Genomic DNA, 6,000 nt, shown 5'->3' with positions numbered 1-6,000 from the left:
CTCTCTCTACTTTCTAGGACTACTGGGTCGATACGGTCACCCCTGAGGGAAAAAATTAAGAAATAAATACGCATCCGTGACCTTTCTTCTGGCAAAAAAATTAAATTCCACATTATAACAGATATGAGCTTGAAACCTCTACAATAGAGTTCTCTGATACGCTGAATCTGATGATGTGATTTTCATTAAGATCCTTGGACTTTTAGAGGGTGTTTCCCCCCTTTTCGAAAATCAGGCAAATTTTCTCAGGTTCATAGCCGTTGAGTTCGCTATCACGAACAGTTTGAAAATTTGAGCACCAGTTGTAAAAATTTTCATAGAAGGCCAAAGCTCACAATTTTTAATTTATTGGATATCAAAATACTGGAAAAAATAATTTTAGTGCCCTATCCTTTAGAAGTTGTCCAATATGGAATGCCTGGGGAATCTACAACATGGGTGTCAGAAAAATCATGTCAATGTTGTCTTCCGCCACAGGCCGTATAAAATAAAACATACATGAATAAAATCCCAAAATTTGAACCAATTCCTACAAAAAGGTCGGTCGTTTTTACTACACAACCGTAAAATAATTGTCAACCCTGCCTATGTCACAAAATTAGTCTTGTTTTTTTCGTTCTAGTATTAATCAAAAATACTTTTTGCACAAAATAAGTTTTTCAAAAAAAAGTAAAGAACTCCATTACGCCAAAAATGAGCAAAAATAGACTCAAATAATCTACCACAAATCAATATCAGTAAATAAATGAAACCCAAAACAAGCAGAAATTAAAATAAGTCAAACACAAAGCGAGCAGAAATAAATCTGAGTAGAGTTCTAAACCCTAAGCTTTCTAAAAGCCAGAGTATAATTTGTACTTTAATGAAAAAAATTCAAATGAATTTACTGAAAAAAATGTGCATTGTCAGTTTAATATACATATGCTGATATTTATTCCTTAAAATGTTAATTAATTTTTTATTTGTATAAAAGTTATAAAAGTGAAAACATTTACAATAATTAAAATACAAAAATAAAAATAAAAACCTTATGTCAGGCATAACTTACAGCCTTAGCCCTGAGGGCTCTTGGAGGAGTGTCATCCTCATAGATCTAATTTCCAGAAATTTCAACTGCGTTGAACAAAATGGCTATCTGAAAATTTTGATTGGATGTGTTTGGGGGAAACGGTGGGCGTGACAAGGGGGTCAGTTAACCTCCAATCACTTTCGACTATTAAAAGGGCACTAGCCCTCTCAATTTCCAATTGAATTAGCCCCTTTCGAAATTTCTACGACAACAATATCTATAAAAACCTTATATGCCCCCAGGGCATAACTTACAACCCTTGCCCTGAGGGCTGTGGGGGGAATTTGTCATCCTCAAAGACTTAATTTCCTAAACTTTCAACTAAGTTGCCCCCCAATTACTTTCGACTATTAAGAGGGCACTAGCCATTTCAATTTACAGTCGAATGAGCCCTTTTTGGAGTTTCTACGACAAAACTTTCTATAAAAACCATATATGCCCCCAGGGAATAACTTACAACCCTTGCCCTTACGGCTTGGGGGGGGGTTGTCACCCTTAAAGATCTAATTTCCAAAACTTTCAACTACGTTGAACAAAACGGCTATCTAAAATTTTGATTGGACGTGTTTGGGGAAAAGGTGGGCGTGAGAAGGGGGTTAGTTGCCCTCCAATCACTTTCGTCTATTAAAAAGGGCACTAGCCCTTTGAATTCCGAATCGAATGAGCCATTTTTCAAGTTTCTACGACAAAGCTTTCAATAAAAACCTTATATACCCCCAGGGCATAACTTATAACCCTTGCGCTGAGGGCACTGAGGGGGTTATCATCCTCAAAGACCTAATTTCCAGAACTTTCAACTACGTTGAACAAAATGGCTATCTCAAAATTTTGGTTCGATGTGTTTGGATAAATGGTGGGCATGAGAGCAGGGTTAGTTGCCCTCTGATTATTTTCGACTATTAAAAAGGGACTAGCCATTTCAATTTCCAATCAAATGAGCCCTTTTTGAAGTTCCTACGACAGCGCTTTCTATGAAAGCCTTATATGTTTCCAGGGCGTAATTGCAACCCTTGCCCTAAAGGCAGTGGGGGGGGGGGGGTTATCATCCTCAAATACCTAATTTCCAGAACTTTCAACTACGTTGAAAAAAAGGGCTATCTCAAAATTTTGATTGGATGTGTTTGGGGAAAAGGTGCGCGCGAGAGGGGGGTTAGTTGCCCTCCAATCATTTTCGACTATTAAAAAGGGCATTAGCCCGTTGAATTTCCAATCGAATGAGCCATTTGTGAAATTTCTTCGACAAAGTTTTCAATAAGAACCTTATATGCCCCCAGGGCATAACTTACAACCCTTGCCCTGAGGGCTGTGGGGGGAGTGTCCTCCTCAAAAACATAATTTCTATTTGTAATTCAACTACATTGAACAAAAAGGCTATCTCAAAATTTTGATTGGATGTGTTTGGGGAAAAGGTGCGCGTGAGAGGGGGGTTAGTTGCCCTCCAATCATTTTCGACCATATTAAACCATATTAAAGAGGGCACTAATCATTCCAATTTCCAGTCCAATGAGCCCTTTCAAAGTTTCTACGACAATTCCTTCAATACGAAGTGCCCTGGTGTAGAAAAAAAAACACAACAATACATTGTGCAAACATCGTTCTTTACTTAGGCAGCGCCTAGTAAAGAACGATGTTAAGTTCGAATTATGTTCGAACGATGTTAAGTTAAGTTCGATGTTAAGTCCTAAGTTAAGTTCGGTCATCGACTTTACACTAAACAATAAGCTATAAGAAAATGGAATTTAATTCCACAATCTAAGTCTATGGTGTAAGAAATGTTGAGATAGTTAGATCAAGTTTGACGGATGAAGAACGATTGGCTACCAACAACTGTGCGTTTAGGCAATCGAGGCTTGGACTCAGCAAAAAACAAGATGCCTTCATGGACTTCTTTCCGCAACTAATGTTTAGTTTTTTTGTTTGTTTTTTACAGATCGAATTAATAGCAGGGTTTGTGCTACTGAGAATGAGACAGGAATTCTTCAGGATTTTTTTTTTTTTTTTTTTTTTTTGTCAAAACTCGCAGCCCAAGGACCCTAATGCTCAAATGGACAAATTTTGCATGATCTTCTAAATTTTCTGATGTAAAAAAACCTCAAAGTTTTGCAAAAGATAAATTTAAAACCTATATTTTCATCAATTTTGGAAATATAATCTCAGCTAAAATCTAAGTTTGGTTGAATATTGGTTATCAGGCCCAGTTTGGCAGCATACTTAAAGCATTAATTGATATTTTTTATATTAGTTATTTGAGGCGCTTCGACAATTTTCTAGACAAATATTTGATTGCTTTTTATGTCATCGATCTTTGGTCAGATCCAAAAGAGGCATTGTTTTTTTTTCTACAAAAAAGTGTATTTTTTTTTTTTTTTTTTGTAATCAAATAAAATATCACCGTTTTTATTTCCAATTGGCACAAGCTCCATTTTTTTTTTTTTTTTTTTTTTTTGTCATCACAATATTTCATTGTTTTGAGTGTCAATGACCAAATTGCCATTACAATTTCGAGTAATCCTATCGTCAGTTGAAGTTAAATTACACCCCCCCCTCCATCAAGACACCAAAGAAGATTTTGCTTCTTCACTAATAGTGTCACAAAGGCCGAGATTATTAGCCTATGGTTTCAGGGAGAGAAATATGAGCCGGGACAACCACAGCCGGTGAAACTGTACCCATAGAATTGCACCAAGGGAGAATTACAGCCGTCGAAAAAGGTAATAACGGGAAACTACACCCGTGGAAAGTCAGCCACAACAGGCAAACGATTACATGTAAAAACTTTTATCCCATGACGTAAAATAATGGGTAATACTTTTTGCAACGACACAACAAACAATGGCGCTTAATCAGGTTGTAGAAAGAAACAACGACGAATTTTTCAATCATACTTTGGCAAGGACCAAAAACTCCATGACAAAATGGTCGAATGGCAAAATGCTAAGTGCAGCAAAAGTGCAGAAACTATTTTATCAAATAGTTTCACCAAAGTCAGAAATAAGAGAACCTATTGAATTAATTAGTATTTAAAAAGGAATTTCATTGTCATTTCAGTCAGCGAGAAAAGAGGTGGCGTTTTCTCTATCATTCTTTTACCTACATTCAATGAGGTTCGGGACCGTGCTTTCAATTCTGATTCCTGCCCAATAATATCGATATAACTTTTTTTTTAAATAATCTAATAATGTCTCACGCTAATCTTTGAGTTTGCATCGAATTCCATACAAATGACAAAATATCTTATTGTCCCTCTATTACTCTAAACATTATTTCACGTTTACTTCAAAGTTATTATTTTTGGACACTTAAGATTTTATTTGTGGCTACAGAACCCCTACCTCCTCCCACATTCACCCTGGCAATGGGTTGAATCTTTTAATCCTATTTCCAGCCGGCTAATATCGGCGTACTTTTTGTTTTAATGACTGTATCGGCACAACATTATCCTCTAAGTCCGCATCAAACTCCAGATAAACGGCTCCTTACGTATTCAAAAATAAAATAGAATGCTAAATGCAAAATTCTGTCGAAAATATTTTTCAAGAACATGTGTTATTCTTTGGGCCTGTAGTCATTTTCCACAGCATACCCCGGGCTCTCCAAAATTGCATTCCCTGGAGAAATTGTACACTCTCGTACCATACTTGGGGAACCAATTTTATATCTCCTTTAAATAAATACTAAGAATTTTATGCAACATGATTAGAAACTATCAGCCTTCTCCTTTGTCTGTTTTAGACTATTTTCTATTCCCAAAAGGTGAAGACATTCTAAAATAATCCGAAAATGTGAAGTCATCGATCCACAGTGAAACACGGGGAAGCACTCCAAGTGAAATTCTCCAGGGGGTCAGACAGGTGAGGGCCCCTAGGAAAAGCCAACTGATAAATGATTCACTCCCGGGGAAGATTCATCATGGTATCAATCAGGCAAGGGCGAGTCTAATTGATAAAATATAGTGCTTTCAACATTGAATTTGCATTTTAGAAACAAAAGGCGGCTAAAAGCATTATCAAAAGAGCACACGACTCAAGGATAAACTTAGAAAAGGGGACAGTGACTTTTAAAGTTGTATCGAGATAAGTCACCTTCTTTTTAAGCAAGATTAAGTTTTGTTGATCTTTGTTATAAAGATCATTAGCGATTACCGATGTAAGTGGCGTTGTATGGTAAAATGTTGAAGATTTGGGTGGGGCTTCACTGGAAATTCACGCTCAAACAAAAGAGGGTATTTAAAATCTTCGTTACAAGGAAGCTTTTTAGTCTTTTCGCACAAATAAATTTTGTTCTTTCACTAAAAATAGTTTTATCTTCAAGGACTTGCATCAGTAAAAATCAGAGTGATAATTAAAATGTGAATAACGGGACTTGAATTGTGTGCTTAAAATACGTTATGTAGTCTATTGGCTGAAGTTACTGAAACATTTTGCTTTCATTCCAATGATGGGTAGTTTTGCTATGAAATAATACGCCTCTCAAAATGGTTTCAGCAGATGATACCCGTTAAGAGTGACCTTCCTAAAAAAAAAAAAAAAAAACAAGATTCGCCCCTTTGTTTTGAGTACTACGATATCTTCCGAAGTAATGCATCACAACATATTTTTGTTCAATCTTGGAAGGCATGTTTTGAATGTTTATTCAATTAATTGGAGGGAGGGGTTCGTCTGTTTAGGAAAAGTACATGGAATCACTACATCACTTCTATTCCAGAATTCAGGTTGCTCAAAAAACGGGACCATTTAAAACATCAAATTGTTGAACTTTACTCAAATATCTTCCACGGTATGTTGAATTAAGTTTAGAAATATTTCACAACTTAAAGAATCAGTTTCTGTAAATGCTAGTATTCTTTGGTATACTCAGGAAACAAAAATTAAAATCACGATACATAAGTATTTCAGCCTCAGAACATGTTTAAATATAATATCATGGACCAT

The sequence above is a fragment of the Artemia sp. Qi Xiang Cuo genome, chromosome 16, assembly GCF_049724085.1.
Source record: "Artemia sp. Qi Xiang Cuo chromosome 16, ASM4972408v1, whole genome shotgun sequence".
NCBI lineage: Eukaryota > Metazoa > Arthropoda > Branchiopoda > Anostraca > Artemiidae > Artemia > Artemia sp. Qi Xiang Cuo.
Note: the sequence above shows the minus strand (reverse complement) of the source record.